We start from the raw sequence: 18,011 nt of genomic DNA, 5'->3' as shown, positions 1-18,011 counted from the left end.
TTTGCCACTCTGTCATCAAACACATTTAACAATCCTTCAAAATACTAACTCCATTTCCTCCTCACTCTATCACTACCTGTTATCACTTTCCCTTTTGTCCCCTTCACTGATGTTCCCATTTGTTCTCTGTCTTTCACATATTATTTACCTACTTCCAAAACATATTTTTATTTGCGCTAAAGTTTAATGGTTCTCTCTCTTCCAACTCTCATTTGCTTTCTTTTTTAACTCTTGCACCTTCCTTTTGACCTCCTGCAACTTACTCATGTACATCTCTCAATCATTTGCACCCTTTCCCTGTAAGTACCATCCAGTTTCTTTTCATACTTGATTGCCATTTCCCACATTAACAAGGTATTGCTAGGAATAGACAAAGACAGGCAGCATTTGCTCGCATCCTCTCCAACCGGTCATGTGTAATGCAGTGAAACCACAGCTCCCTCCACAGACATTTCCATGGCTCTGTCCACTGACTTCCTGGATACCACATTGTTCCAATTCACTTTATCCCTTGCACACCTTTCACCCTCCTGCTTGTTCATGCTGTGATTGCTTGAATTCTTTTTCACTACATCCTTCCATCTTCAGTTTGGTCTCCCCTTTCTCTTTGTTCGCTCCACTTCTAACACAGTTATCCTCTTTGTCAACCTATCCTCTCTCATTTTCTCCATATGTCCGAACCATTTCAGTACACCTTCTTCAAGTTGCTCTACCACTCTTTATCACTGCACCTCACTCTTACCCTTTTATTACGTGTATGATCAAACCACATTACACCACATATTTTCTACAAACATTTCATTTCCAGCACATCCACCCTTTTCTGCATGTCTACATCTATAACCCATGCCTCATATCCATATAACATTGTTGAGATTACCATAACTTAAAATATACCTATTTTTGCCCTTTCAGATGATAAGATTTTTGGGACTGCTATGGCTTAAAACACTCATTTTTGCCTTCGCAGATAAAAGCTGCTCTTTCCACACATTCTTCAATGCTACTGGGAAAATGTGGTTTCAGAAGTGGTAGAGGTTGTGTGGATCAAGTGTATACTTTTAAGAATGTGTGTGAGAAATACTTGGAGAAACAGAAGGATTTGTATGTGGCATTCATGCATCTGGAGAAAGCATAAGATAAGGTAGATAGAAATATCTTGTGGAAAGTTTAAGGAATATATGGTGTTAGGCACTGTGAGTTTTTATCAGCGGTGTAAGGTGTGTATGGGTAGGAAGAGAGGAGAGTGAATGCTTCCAAGTGAAGGTTGATATGTGGCAAGGGTGTATGATGTCACCATGGCTGTTTAATATGTTTATGAATAGGCTGTAAGAACTGCTGCTTTACCTTCTCCCCACGTTCATCTGTTCTTCAAAATACTTTTTCCATCATACTTATATTTCTTCTTTTGCTGAATCAGAAGGAGGAAGTAAAAGGAAGATGGAAAGGGTATTTTGAAGAACTGATGAATGTGGGAGAAAGCGAAGCAGCTTTTGTTGCATGTATGGGTATGGAGGATGGAAGGAAAAGCATACAAGAGCAAGGGGCTTTTGCAAGAAGGGAGGTAAAAAGGGCAACAGTGGGGCTGAAGTTTGGAAATGCACCTGGAGGGGATGGGATTCTGGCTGAAATGCTGACATATGGGGAGGAAGTGTGACGAGTGAATGCATTTGATTTGTAATTTAGCAAGGAGAGAGAAAGGTGTGCCTGAGGATTGGATTAAAGCTTTTATTGATCCTTTGATTAAAGGTAAAAGTGTGAAGATGTATGTAGCACTTATTGGTGAATGAGTGTGAGCAAGTGTTGATTGATAGAGTGATGGAAGTGACTGAATGCAGAATAAGTGAGGAACAAGGGGGTTTTAGGAAAGGTAGGGGATGTTAGGATCAGATTTTTGTGGTGAAAATAGCTTTAGAAAGTGTTTAGCAAAAAGTAAGAATCTCTTATGGATCTAGATGAATAGTATTACAGAGTTGAGTGGAATGCATTATGGTATGTGTTTAGGATATATTGGGTAGGGGACAACTGTTGGATGGTGTGAAAGCCTTTTGTGGAGAGTTAGATGCATGTTTTGAGCAAAAGTTTCAGTATACATGTGGGTGTGAGGCAGGGCTGAGTGATGTCACCATGGCTTTTTAACGTATAGTGATGGAGTGATGAGAGAGGTGAAAGCAAAACTAGGGAAAAAGGGTGCAGACATGGGAGTTTGGCAGTGAGGTATGATGGTTAGTGACAAACCTGTTTGCAGATGATACTGTGCTGTTTGCTGAGAGTGAAGAGTTGCAGGAGGTTGTGAGTGTGTTTTATGATGTGTGTAAGCTTAGGTGAATGAAGGTAAATGCAAGTAAAAGTAAAGTAATGGTGTTTGAGAGGAAACAGAGTGAAAGTATAAATTTGGTAAAACCCTATAAAGTGAAGGAAGGGACTGTGTTAATCTGTTATGGATATGAGAGGAGGAAAACTGGAAGAGGTGACAGAATTTAATCTTTTAGGAGTTATCTTGGATAAATTTGGTGAGATGGAAGGAGAGGTAAAGGAGAGAGCAGTACAGAATAGAAGATTCACTGGGTCCCTTACTAGAATAATGAAGGGTAGAGGTGTAAGTATGGAAGTGAAGAAAGGATTAAGGGACAGCTTAGTCCTCCTGACCCTAACCTATGCTGCCAAAACATGGACATGTAATGAGTTACAGAGGTAAAAAAATTCAGGTTATGGAAATTAGCAGTTTTAGAGGAGCACTTGATATGACTAGATGGAATGAAGAAAGAGATGAGGTGGTATATGAGAGATATAGTATAGCAAGGAATGCAAAGGGGATGAATTGTGGAGTGGTAGAGTGGGTGAAATGTAATACTTGAGGTGGTTTAGTCATGTTGAAAGAGTGTAAGATGGGGAGTTTACAAGAATAGTATAGAATAGTACAATAAATGGGTTGGTGTGAGAGGAAGACCACATGTAAGATGGGGAAATAGAGTGAAAGAGTACTGGAGGGAGAGAGATGGTGGAAGAATGTGAGGAGTGCTGTATGTGAGGGAGGCATGTAAGGTTAGGGATAAGTGGAGACTTTTTGTCCTAGCCACCACCCTTGATGGTAGTTCCTGGAGGGAATGGGCTTCAAGATATATAGATAGATAGATAGATAGATGGATGGATGGTGAGGGATGTAAATGCAAGGGTCTTTCAGAGGTGGGCAAATATGCAGTCTGTGGGGGATTAGGGGGCCTCGGAAGTGAGTCTTTTGTTTGCAGGTGACATATCAGTGGAGGCAGATTCAAGTCAGAAAGTGCAGAAGTTGGTGACTGAGTTTGGAAGAATGTTTGATTGGAGTAAGTTGAGAGTAGATGTAAATGAAAGCAAGGTTATTGGCTGTAGCTTGGTAGAGATCCAGGTTGATTAAGGTGTAAGTTTTGAATGTAGAAAATTGGGAGCAATTAAAGTGTTTTAGATATGTGGGAGTGGACATAGTAGTAAATGGAATCATGTAAGTGAAAGTAGGTCATACGTTGGGTAAGGGGGCTAAGGTTCTAGGAGCATTGAAGAGTATGAGGAAAGAGTCTGTGTCTGGGAGGGCAAAATTGGGTTTGGTTGAAGGTATTGTATTCCTAACTATTTTTTGGATGTAAGATTTGTGCTTTAGATGAGAATGTGTAGATGAGGGTTGATGTGTTGGAAATGCAATGCTGGAGGACCATATGTGCTGTGGGGTGGTATGATTGGGTAAGTAATAAAAGGGTATGAAAAAGTTGTGAGAATAAAAAGGGTGTGGTTGAGAGAGCTGAAGATGAGAGAATGAGTGAGGAGAGATTAACAAACAGGATATATATATATATATATATATATATATATATATATATATATATATATATATATATATATATATATATATATATATATATCTTCTTTTTCTTTCAAACTATTCGCCATTTCCCGCGTTAGCGAGGTAGCGTTAAGAACAGAGAACTGGGCCTTTGAGGGAATATCCTCACCTGGCCCCCTTCTCTGTTCCTTCTTTTGGAAAAATAAAAAAAAAAGAATAATGAGAGGGGAGGACTTCCAGCCCCCCGCTCCCTCCCCTTTTAGTCGCCTTCTACGACACGCAGGGAATACGTGGGAAGTATTCTTTCTCCCCTATCCCCAGGGAATATATATATATATATATATATATATATATATATATATATATATATATATATATATATATATATTTAATGTATGTATGACTCATGGTGAGGTGCCTGAGGATTGGCGGAATGCGTGCATAGTGCCATTGTACAAAGGCAAAGGGGATAAGAGTGAGTGCTCAAATTACAGAGGTATAAGTTTGTTGAGTATTCCTGGTAAATTATATGGGAGGGTATTGATTGAGAGGGTGAAGGCATGTACAGAGCATCAGATTGGGGAAGAGCAGTGCGGTTTCAGAAGTGGTAGAGGATGTGTGGATCAGGTGTTTGCTTTGAAGAATGTATGTGAGAAATACTTAGAAAAGCAAATGGATTTGTATGTAGCATTTATGGATCTGGAGAAGGCATATGATAGAGTTGATAGAGATGCTCTGTGGAAGGTTTTAAGAATATATGGTGTGGGAGGCAAGTTGTTAGAAGCAGTGAAAAGTTTTTATCGAGGATGTAAGGCATGTGTACGTGTAGGAAGAGAGGAAAGTGATTGGTTCTCAGTGAATGTAGGTTTGCGGCAGGGGTGTGTGATGTCTCCATGGTTGTTTAATTTGTTTATGGATGGGGTTGTTAGGGAGGTAAATGCAAGAGTCCTGGAAAGAGGGGCAAGTATGAAGTCTGTTGGGGATGAGAGAGCTTGGGAAGTGAGTCAGTTGTTGTTCGCTGATGATACAGCGCTGGTGGCTGATTCATGTGAGAAACTGCAGAAGCTGGTGACTGAGTTTGGTAAAGTGTGTGGAAGAAGAAAGTTAAGAGTAAATGTGAATAAGAGCAAGGTTATTAGGTACAGTAGGGTTGAGGGTCAAGTCAATTGGGAGGTGAGTTTGAATGGAGAAAAACTGGAGGAAGTGAAGTGTTTTAGATATCTGGGAGTGGATCTGTCAGCGGATGGAACCATGGAAGCGGAAGTGGATCATAGGGTGGGGGAGGGGGCGAAAATTTTGGGAGCCTTGAAAAATGTGTGGAAGTCGAGAACATTATCTCAGAAAGCAAAAATGGGTATGTTTGAAGGAATAGTGGTTCCAACAATGTTGTATGGTTGCGAGGCGTGGGCTATGGATAGAGTTGTGCGCAGGAGGATGGATGTGCTGGAAATGAGATGTTTGAGGAGAATGTGTGGTGTGAGGTGGTTTGATCGAGTAAGTAACGTAAGGGTAAGAGAGATGTGTGGAAATAAAAAGAGCGTGGTTGAGAGAGCAGAAGAGGGTGTTTTGAAATGGTTTGGGCACATGGAGAGAATGAGTGAGGAAAGATTGACCAAGAGGATATATGTGTCGGAGGTGGAGGGAATGAGGAGAAGAGGGAGACCAAATTGGAGGTGGAAAGATGGAGTGAAAAAGATTTTGTGTGATCGGGGCCTGAACATGCAGGAGGGTGAAAGGAGGGCAAGGAATAGAGTGAATTGGAGCGATGTGGTATACAGGGGTTGACGTGCTGTCAGTGGATTGAATCAAGGCATGTGAAGCGTCTGGGGTAAACCATGGAAAGCTGTGTAGGTATGTATATTTGCGTGTGTGGACGTGTGTATGTACATGTGTATGGGGGGGGGGCCATTTCTTTCGTCTGTTTCCTTGCGCTACCTCGCAAATGCGGGAGACAGCGACAAAGTATAAAAAAAAAAAAAAAATATATATATATATATATATATATATATATATATATATATATATATATTATATTTATTTATTTATTTTGCTTTCTCGCTGTCTCCCGCGTTTGTGAGGTAGCGCAAGGAAACAGACGAAAGAAATGGCCCAACCCATCCCCATACACATGTATATACATACACGTCCACACACGCAAATATACATACCTATACATCTCAATGTACACATATATATACACACACAGACACATACATATATACCCATGCACATAATTCACACTGTCTGCCTTTATTTATTCCCATCGCCACCTCGCCACACATGGAATACCATCCCCCTCCCCCCTCATGTGTGCAAGATAGCGCTAGGAAAAGACAACAGAGGCCCCATTCGTTCACACTCAGTCTCTAGCTGTCATGCAATAATGCCCGAAACCACAGTTCCCTTTCCACATCCAGGCCCCACACAACTTTCCATGGTTTACCCCAGACGCTTCACATACCCTGATTCAATCCACTGACAGCACGTCAACCCCGTTATACCATATCGATCCAATTCACTCTATTCCTTGCCCGCCTTTCACCCTCCTGCATGTTCAGGCCCCGATCACTCAAAATCTTTTTCACTCCATCTTTCCACCTCCAATTTGGTCTCCCACTTCTCCTCATTCCTCCACCTCCGACACATATATCCTCTTGGTCAGTCTTTCCTCACTCATTCTCTCCATGTGCCCAAACCATTTCAAAACACCCTCTTCTGCTCTCTCAACCACGCTCTTTTTATTTCCACACATCTCTCTTACCCTTACATTACTTACTCGATCAAACCACCTCACACCGCACATTGTCCTCAAACATCTCATTTCCAGCACATCCACCCTCCTGCGCAAAACTCTATCCATAGCCCACGCCTCGCAACCGTACACCATTGTTGGAACCACTATTCCTTCAAACATACCCATTTTTGCTTTCCGAGATAATGTTCTCGACTTCCAAACATTCTTCAAGGCTCCCAGGATTTTCGCCCCCTCCCCCACCCTATGATTCACTTCCGCTTCCATGGTTCCATCCGCTGCCAGATCCACTCCCAGATATCTAAAACACTTTACTTCCTTCAGCAGTTTTTCTCCATTCAAACTTACCTCCCAATTGACTTGACCCTCAACCCTACTGTACCTAATGACCCTGCTCTTATTCACATTTACTCTTAACATTCTTCTTTCACACACTTTACCAAACTCAGTCACCAGCTTCTGCAGTTTCTCACACGAATCAGCCACCAGCGCTGTATCATCAGCGAACAACAACTGACTCACTTCCCAAGCTCTCTCATCCACAACAGACTTCATACTTGCCCCTCTTTCCAAAACTCTTGCATTCACCTCCCTAACAACCCCATCCATAAACAAATTAAACAACCATGGAGACATCACACACCCCTAACGCAAACCTACATTCACTGAGAACCAATCACTTTCCTCTCTTCCTACACGTACACATGCCTTACATCCTCGATAAAAACTTTTCACTGCTTCTAACAACTTGCCTCCCACACCATATATTCTTAATACCTTCCACAGAGCATCTCTATCAACTCTATCATATGCCTTCTCCAGATCCATAAATGCTACATACAAATCCATTTGCTTTTCTAAGTATTTCTCACATACATTCTTCAAAGCAAACACCTGATCCACACATCCTCTACCACTTCTGAAACCACACTGCTCTTCCCCAATCTGATACTCTGTACATGCCTTCACCCTCTCAATCAATACCCTCCCATATAATTTACCAGGAATACTCAACAAACTTATACCTCTGTAATTTGAGCACTCACTCTTATCCCCTTTGCCTTTGTACAATGGCACTATGCACACATTCCTCCAATCCTCAGGCACCTCACCATGAGTCATACATACATTAAATAACCTTACCAACCAGTCAACAATACAGTCACCCCCTTTTTTAATAGATTCCACTGCAATACCATCCAAACCTGCTGCCTTGCCGGCTTTCATCTTCCGCAAAGCTTTCACTACCTCTTCTCTGTTTACCAAATCATTTTCCCTAACCCTCTCACTTTGCACACCACCTCGACCAAAACACCCTATATCTGCCACTCTATCATCAAACACATTCAACAAACCTTCAAAATACTCACTCCATCTCCTCACATCACCACTACTTGTTATCACCTCCCCATTAGCGCCCTTCACTGAAGTTGCCATTTGCTCCCTTGTCTTACGCACTTTATTTACCTCCTTCCAGAACATCTTTTTATTCTCCCTAAAATTTAATGATACTCACTCACCCCAACTCTCATTCGCCCTCTTTTTCACCTCTTGCACCTTTCTCTTGACCTCCTGTCTCTTTCTTTTATACATCTCCCACTCAATTGCATTTTTTCCCTGCAAAAATCGTCCAAATGCCTCTCTCTTCTCTTTCACTAATAATCTTACTTCTTCATCCCACCACTCACTACCCTTTCTAATCAACCCACCTCCCACGCTTCTCATGCCACAAGCATCTTTTGCGCAATCCATCACTGATTCCCTAAATACATCCCATTCCTCCCCCACTCCCCTTACTTCCATTTTTCTCGCCTTTTTGCATTCTGTACTCAGTCTCTCCTGGTACTTCCTCACACAAGTCTCCTTCCCAAGCTCACTTACTCTCACCACCCTCTTCACCCCAACATTCACTCTTCTTTTCTGAAAACCCATACAAATCTTCACCTTCGCCTCCACAAGATAATGATCAGACATCCCTCCAGTTGCACCTCTCAGCACATTAACATCCAAAAGTGTTTTGGGAGCAGCTGAATGAGTGTGTTAGTGGTTTTGATGCACGAGACCGGGTTATAGTGATGGGTGATTTGAATGCAAAGGTGAGTAATGTGGCAGTTGAGGGAATAATTGGTATACATGGAGTGTTCAGTGTTGTAAATAGAAATGGTGAAGAGCTTGTAGATTTATGTGCTGAAAAAGGACTGGTGATTGGGAATACCTGGTTTAAAAAGCGATATATACATAAGTATACGTATGTAAGTAGGAGAGATGGCCAGAGAGCGTTATTGGATTACGTGTTAATTGATAGATGCATGAAAGAGAGACTTTTGGATGTTCATGTGCTGAGAGGTGCAAGTGGAGGGATGTCTGATCATTATCATGTGGAAGCGAAGGTGAAGATTTGTGGGGGTTTTCAGAAAAAAAGAGAGAAAGTTGGGGTGAAGAGAGTGGTGAGAGTAAGTGAGCTTGGGAAGGAGACTTGTGTGAGGAAGTACCAGGGGAGACTGAGTACAGAATGGAAAAAGGTGAGAACAAAGGAGGTAAGGGGAGTGGGGGAGGAATGGGATGTATTTAGGGAAGCAGTGATGGATTGCGCAAAAGATGCTTGTGGCATGAGAAGCGTGGGTGGTGGGTTGATTACAAAAGGTAGTGAGTGGTGGAATGAAGAAGTAAGATTATTAGTGAAAGAGAAGAGAGAGGCATTTGAACGATTTTTGCAGGGAAAAAATGCAAATGAGTGGGAGAGGTATAAAAGAAAGAGGCAGGAGGTCAAGAGAAAGGTGCAAGAGGTGAAAAACAGGGCAAATGAGAGTTGGGGTGAGAGAGTATCATTAAATTTCAGGGAGAATAAAAAGATGTTTTGGAAGGAGGTAAATAAAGTGCGTAAGACAAGGGAGCAAATGGGAACTTCAGTGAAGGGCGCTAATGGGGAGGTGATAACAAGTAGTGGTGACGTGAGAAGGAGATGGAGTGAGTATTTTGAAGGTTTGTTGAATGTGTTTGATGATAGAGTGGCAGATGTGGGGTGTCTTGGTCGAGGTGGTGTGCAAAGTGAGAGGGTTAGGGAAAATGATTTGGTAAACAGAGAAGAGGTAGTAAAATCTTTGCGGAAGATGAAAGCCGGCAAACCAGCAGGTTTGGATGGTATTGCAGTGGAATTTATTAAAAAAGGGGGTGACTGTATTGTTGACTGGTTGGTAAGGTTATTTAATGTATGTATGACTCATGGTGAGGTGCCTGAGGATTGGCGGAATGCTTGCATAGTGCCATTGTACAAAGTCAAAGGAGATAAGAGTGAGTGCTCAAATTACAGAGGTATAAGTTTGTTGAGTATTCCTGGTAAATTATATGGAAGGGTATTGATTGAGAGGGTGAAGGCATGTACAGAGCATCAGATTGGGAAAGAGCAGTGTGGTTTCAGAAGTGGTAGAGGATGTGTGGATCAGGTGTTTGCTTTGAAGAATGTATGCGTGAAATACTTAGAAAAACAAATGGATTTGTATGTACCATGTATGGATCTGGAGAAGGCATATGATAGAGCTGATAGAGATGCTCTGTGGAAGGTTTTAAGAATATATGGTGTGGGAGGCAAGTTGTTAGAAGCAGTGAAAAGTTTTTATCGAGGATGTAAGGCATGTGTACGTGTAGGAAGAGAGGAAAGTGATTGGTTCTCAGTGAATGTAGGTTTGCGTTAGGGGTGTGTGATGTCTCCATGGTTGTTTAATTTGTTTATGGATGGGGTTGTTAGGGAGGTGAATGCAAGAGTTTTGGAAAGAGGGGCAAGTATGCAGTCTGTTGTGGATGAGAGAGCTTGGGAAGTGAGTCAGTTGTTGTTCGCTGATGATACGGCGCTGGTGGCTGATTCATGTGAGAAACTGCAGAAGCTGGTGACTGAGTTTGGTAAAGTGTGTGAAAGAAGAAAGTTAAGGGTAAATGTGAATAAGAATAAAAAGATGTTCTGGAACGATTACGGTAAATAAAGTGTGTAAGACAAGGGAGCAAATGGGAACTTGAACTTCAGTGAAGGGCGCAAATGGGGAGGTGATAACAAGTAGTGGTGATGTGAGAAGGAGATGGAGTGAGTATTTTGAAGGTTTGTTGAATGTGTTTGATGATAGAGTGGCAGATATAGGGTGTTTTGGTCGAGGTGGTGTGGAAAGTGCGAGGGTTAGGGAAAATGATTTGGTAAACAGAGAAGAGGTAGTAAAAGCTTTGCGGAAGATGAAAGCCGGCAAGGCAGCAGGTTTGGATGGTATTGCAGTGGAATTTATAAAAAAAGGGGGTGACTGTATTGTTGACTGGTTGGTAAGGTTATTTAATGTATGTATGACTCATGGTGAGGTGCCTGAGGATTGGCGGAATGCGTGCATAGTGCCATTGTACAAAGGCAAAGGGGATAAGAGTGAGTGCTAAAATTACAGAGGTATAAGTTTGTTGAGTATTCCTGGCAAATTGTATGGGAGGGTATTGATTGAGAGGGTGAAGGCATGTACAGAGCATCAGATTGGGGAAGAGCAGTGTGGTTTCAGAAGTGGTAGAGGATGTGTGGATCAGGTGTTTGCTTTGAAGAATGTATGTGAGAAATACTTCGAAAAGCAAATGGATTTGTATGTAGCATTTATGGATCTGGAGAAGGCATATGATAGAGTTGATAGAGATGCTCTGTGGAAGGTATTAAGAATATATGGTGTGGGAGGCAAGTTGTTAGAAGCAGTGAAAAGTTTTTATCGAGGATGTAAGGCATGTGTACGTGTAGGAAGAGAGGAAAGTGATTGGTTCTCAGTGAATGTAGGTTTGTGGCAGGGGTGTGTGATGTCTCCATGGTTGTTTAATTTGTTTATGGATGGGGTTGTTAGGGAGGTGAATGCAAGAGTTTTGGAAAGAGGGGCAAGGATGAAGTCTGTTAGGGATAAGAGAGCTTGGGAAGTGAGTCAGTTGTTGTTCGCTGATGATACAGCGCTGGTGGCTGATTCATGTGAGAAACTGCAGAAGCTGGTGACTGAGTTTGGTAAAGTGTGTGAAAGAAGAAAGTTAAGAGTAAATGTGAATAAGAGCAAGGTTATTAGGTACAGTAGGGTTGAGGGTCAAGTCAATTGGGAGGTGAGTTTGAATGGAGAAAAACTGGAGGAAGTGAAGTGTTTTAGATATCTGGGAGTGGATCTGGCAGCGGATGGAATTATGGAAGCGGAAGTGGATCATAGTGTGGGGGAGGGGGCGAAAATTCTGGGAGCCTTGAAGAATGTGTGGAAGTCGAGAACATTATCTCGGAAAGCAAAAATGGGTATGTTTGAAGGAATAGTGGTTCCAACAATGTTGTATGGTTGCGAGGCGTGGACTATGGATAGAGTTGTGCGCAGGAGGATGGATGTGCTGGAAATGAGATGTTTGAGGACAATGTGTGGTGTGAGGTGGTTTGATCGAGTAAGTAACGTAAGGGTAAGAGAGATGTGTGGAAATAAAAAGAGCGTGGTTGAGAGAGCAGAAGAGGGTGTTTTCAAATGGTTTGGTCCCATGGAGAGAATGAGTGAGGAAAGATTGACCAAGAGGATATATGTGTCGGAGGTGGAGGGAACGAGGAGAAGAGGGAGACCAAATTGGAGGTGGAAAGATGGAGTGAAAAAGATTTTGTGTGATCGGGGCCTTAACATGCAGGAGGGTGAAAGGAGGGCAAGGAATAGAGTGAATTGGATCGATGTTGTATACCGGGGTTGACGTGCTGTCAGTGGATTGAATCAGGGCATGTGAAGCGTCTGGGGTAAACCCTCATCTGCTCTCTCAACCACGCTCTTTTTATTTCCACACATCTCTCTTACCCTTACATTACTTACTCGATCAAACCAACTCACGCCTCACATTGTCCTCAGACATCTCATTTCCAACACATCCACCCTCCTGCGCACAACTCTATCCATAGTCCACGCCTCGCAACCATACAACATTGTTGGAACCACTATTCCTTCAAACATAGCCATTTTTGCTTTCCGAGAAAATGTTCTCGACTTCCACACATTCTTCAAGGCTCCCAGGATTTTCGCCCCTTCCCCCACCCTATGATCCACTTCCGCTTCCATGGTTCCATCCGCTGCCAGATCCACTCTCAGATATCTAAAACACTTTACTTCCTCCAGTTTTTCTCCATTCAAACTTACCTCCCAATTGACTTGACCCTCAACCCTACTGTACCTAATAACCTTGCTCTTATTCACATTTACTCTTAACTTTCTTCTTTCACACACTTACCAAACTCAGTCACCAGCTTCTGCAGTTTCTTACATGAATCAGCCACCAGCGCTGTATCATCAGCGAACAACAACTGACTCACTTCCCAAGCTCTCTCATCCCCAACAGACTTCATACTTGCCCCTCTTTCCAAAACTCTTGCATTTACCTCCCTAACAACCCCATCCATAAACAAATTAAACAACCATGGAGACATCACACACCCCTGGCGCAAACGTACATTCACTGAGGACCATTCACTTTCCTCTCTTCCTACACGTACGTATGCCTTACATCCTCAATAAAAACTTTTCACTGCTTCTAAGAACTTGCCTACCACACCATATATATATATATATATATATATATATATATATATATATATATATATATATATATATTTTTTTTTTTTTTTTTTTTTTTTTTTGCTTTGTCACTGTCTCCCGCGTTTGCGAGGTAGCGCAAGGAAACAGACGAAAGAAATGGCCCAACCCACCCCCATACACATGCCTTGATTCAATCCACTGACAGCACGTCAACCCCGGTATACCACATCGCTCCAATTCACTCTATTCTTTGCCCTCCTTTCACCCTCCTGCATGTTCAGGTCCCGATCACACAAAATCTTTTTCACTCCATCTTTCCACCTCCAATTTGGTCTCCCTCTTCTCGTTCCCTCCACCTCCGACACATATATCCTCTTGGTCAATCTTTCCTCACTCATTCTCTCCATGTGACCAAACCATTTCAAAACACCCTCTTCTGCTCTCTCAACCACGCTCTTTTTATTTCTACACATCTCTCTTACCCTTACGTTACTTACTCGATCAAACCACCTCACACCACACATTGTCCTCAAACATCTCATTTCTAGCACATCCATCCTCCTACGCACAACTCTATCCATAGTCCATGCCTCGCAACCATACAACATTGTTGGAACCACTATTCCTTCAAACATACCCATTTTTGCTTTCCGAGATAATGTTCTCGACTTCCACACATTCTTCAAGGCTCCCAGAATTTTCGCCCCCTCCCCCACCCTATGATCCACTTCCGCTTCCATGGTTCCATCCGCTGCCAGATCCACTCCCAGATATCTGAAACACTTCACTTCCTCCAGTTTTTCTCCATTCAAACTCACCTCCCAATTGAATTGACCCTCAACCCTACTGTACCTAATAACCTTGCTCTTATTCACATTTACTCTTAACTTTCTTCTTTCACACACTTTACCAAACTCAGTCACCAGCTTCTGCAGTTTCTCACATGAATCAGCCACCAGCGCTGTATCATCAGCGAACAACAACTGACTCACTTCCCAAGCTCTCTCATCCCCAACAGACTTCATACTTGCCCCTCTTTCGAAAACTCTTGCATTCACCTCCCTAACAACCCCATCCATAAACAAATTAAACAACCATGGAGACATCACACACCCCTGCGCAAACCTACATTCACTGAGAACCAATCACTTTCCTCTCTTCCTACACGTACACATGCCTTACATCCTCGATAAAAACTTTTCACTGCTTCTAACAACTTGCCTCCCACACCATATATTCTTAATACTTTCCACAGAGCATCTCTATCAACTCTATCATATGCCTTCTCCAGATCCATAAATGCTACATACAAATCCATTTGCTTTTCTAAGTATTTCTCACATACATTCTTCAAAGCAAACACCTGATCCACACATCCTCTACCACTTCTGAAACCACACTGCTCTTCCCCAATCTGATGCTCTGTACATTCCTTCACCCTCTCAATCAATACCCTCCCATATAATTTGCCATATATATATATGTGGTGTGAGGTGGTTTGATCGAGTAAGTAATGTAAGGGTAAGAGAGATTTGTGTAAATAAAAAGAGCGTGGTGGAGAGAGCAGATGAGGGTGTTTTGAAATGGTTTGGGCACATGGAGAAAATGAGTGAGGAAAGATTGACCAAGAGGATATATGTGTCGGAGGTGGAGGAGACAAGAAGTGGGAGACCAAATTGGAGGTGGAAAGATGGAGTGAAAAAGATTTTGATTGATCAGGGCCTGAACATGCAGGAGGGTGAAAGGCGGGCAAGGGCTAGAGTGAATTGGATCGATGTGGTATACCGGGGTCTATATGCTGTAAATGGATTGAATCAGGGCATGTGAAGCGTCTGGGGTATACCATGGAAAGTTGTGTGGGGCCTGGATATGGAAAGGGAGCTGTGGTTCTGAGTGTGAACGAATGGGGCCTTTGTTGTCTTTTCCTAGCGCTACCTCGCACACATGAGGGGGGAGGGGGATGTTATTCCATGTGTGGCGAGGTGGCGATGGGAATAAATATAGGCAGACAGTATGAATTATGTACATGTGTATATATGTATATGTCTGTGTGTGTATATATATGTGTACATTGAGATGTATAGGTATGTATATTTGCGTGTGTGGGCGGTTATGTATATACACGAGTATGGGGGTGGGCTGGGCCATTTGTTTCATCTGTTTCCTTGTGCTACCTCGCAAACACGGGAGACAGTGACAAAGGAAAATAATAATAATAAAAAATATATTTATTATTTATAACATAACATTTATAACATAACAACATTTATAATATAACCACATAACATTGTTGGAACCACTATTCATTCAAACATACCCATTTTTGCTTTCTGAGATAATGTTCTCGACTTCCACACATTCTTCAATGCTTCCAGAACTTTCGCCCCCTCCCTCACCCTATGATTCACTTCCGCTTCCATGGTTCCATCCGCTGCAAAATCCACTCCCAGATATCTAAAACACTTCACTTCCTCCAGTTTTTCTCCATTCAAACTTACCTCCCAGTTGACTTGTCCCTCAACCCTACTGTACCTAATAATCTTGCTCTTATTCACATTTACTCTCAGCTTTCTTCTTTCACACACTTTACCAAACTCAGTCACCAGTTTCTGCAGTTTCTCACACGACTCAGCCACCAGCGCTGTATCATCAACTAATACCGACTCACTTCCCAAGCTCTCTCATCCACAACAGACTGCATATTTCCCCCTTTTTCCAAAACTCTTGCATTCACCTCCCTAACAACCCCATCCATAAACAAATTAAACAACCATGGAGACATCACATACCCCTGCCGCAAACCTACATTCACTGAGAACCAATCACTTTCCTCTCTTCATACACGTACACATGCCTTACATCCTCGATGAAAACTTTTCACTGCTCTTAACAACTTGCCTCCCACACCATATATTCTTAATACCTTCCACAGAGCATCTCTATTAACTCTATCATATGCCTTCTCCAGATCCGTAAATGCTACATACAAATCCATTTGCTTTTCTTAGTATTTCTCACATACATTCCTCAAAGCAAACACCTGATCCACACATCTTCTACCACTTCTGAAACCACACTACTCTTCCCCAAATCTGATGCTCTGTACATGCCTTCACCCTCTCAATCAATACCTTCCCATATGATTTACCAGGAATGCTCAACAAACTCATACCCCTGTAATTTGAGCACTCACCTTTGTCCCCTTTGCCTTTGTACAATGGCACTGTGTAAGCTTTCCGCCAATCCTCAAGCACCTCACCATGAATCATTTCTTTTCTTTCGTACTATTCGCCATTTCCCGCATTAGCGAGGTAGCGCTATGAACAGAGGACTGGGCCTTAGAGGGAATATCCTCACCTGGCCCCCTTCTCTGTTCCTTCTTTTGGAAAATTAAAAAAAAAACAAGAGGGGAGGATTTCCAGCCACCCGCCTCCTCCCCTTTTAGTCGCCTTCTACGACATGCAGGGAATACGTGGGAAGCATTCTTTCTCCCCTATCCCCAGGGATAACCATGAATCATACATCGTTAAATAACTTTACCAAACAGTCAACAACGCAGTCACACCCTTTTTTTTTTATAGATTCCACTGCAATAACATCCAAACCTGCTGCCTTGCCGGCTTTCATCTTCCGCAAAGCTTTTACTACTTCTTCTCTGTTTACCAAATCATTTTCCCTAACCCTTTCACTTTGCACACCACCTCGACCAAAACACCGTATATCTGCCACTCTATCATCAAACACATTCAACAAAACTTCAAAATACTCACTCCCCCTCCTTCTCACATCACCACTACTTGTTATCACCTCCCCATTAACCCCCTTCACTGAAGCTCCCATTTGTTCCCTTGTCTTATGCACTTTATTTACCTCCTTCCAAAACATCTTTTTATTCTCCCTAAGATTTAATGATACTCTCTCACCCCAACTCTCATTTGCCCTCTTTTTTACCTCTTGCACCTTTCTCTTAACCCCCTGCCTCTTTCTTTTATACATCTCCCACTCATTTGCATTATTTCCCTGCAAAAATTGTCGAAATGCCTCTCTCTTCTCTTTCACTAATAATCTTACTTCTTCATCCCACCACTCACTACCCTTTCTAATCTGCCCACCTCCCACTCTTCTCATGCCACAAGCATGTTCTGCGCAAGCCATCACTGCTTCCCTAAATGCATCCCATTCCTCCCCCACTCCCTTTAGGTCATTTGCTCTCACCTTTTTCCATTCTGTACGCAGTCTCTCCTGGTACTTCCTCACGCAAGTCTCTTTCCCAAGCTCACTTACTCTCACCACTCTCTTCACCCCAACATTCTCTCTTCTTTTCTGAAAACCTCTACAAATCTTCACCTTCGCCTCCACAAGATAATGATCAGACATCCCTCCACTTGCACCTCTCAGCACATTAACATCCAAAGGTCTCTCTTTTGTGCGCCTATCAATTAACACATAATCCAATAACACTCTCTGGCCATCTCTCCTACTTACATATGTATACTTATGTATGTCTCTCTTTTTAAACCAGGTATTCCTAATCACCAGTCCTTTTTCAGAACAGAAATCTACAAGCTCTTCAGCATTTCCATTTACAACACTGAACACCCCATGTGCACTGATTATACCCTCAACTGCCACATTACTCTGCATTCAAATCACCCATCACTATAACCCGGTCTCGTGCATCAAAACCACTAACACACTCATTCAGCTGCTCCCAAAACACTTGCCTCTCATGATCTTTCTTCTCATGCCCAGGTGCATGTGCACCAATAATCACCCATCTCTCTCCATCAACTTTAAGTTTTACCCATATCAATCTAGAGTTTACTTTCTTACACTCTATCACATACTCCCACCACACCTGTTTCAGGAGTAGTGCTACTCCTTCCTTTGCTCTTGTCCT

The sequence above is a fragment of the Panulirus ornatus genome, chromosome 6 (assembly GCF_036320965.1).
Source record: "Panulirus ornatus isolate Po-2019 chromosome 6, ASM3632096v1, whole genome shotgun sequence".
NCBI lineage: Eukaryota > Metazoa > Arthropoda > Malacostraca > Decapoda > Palinuridae > Panulirus > Panulirus ornatus.
The sequence above is the reverse complement of the archived record's forward strand: the minus strand, read 5'-3'. Positions refer to the sequence as shown.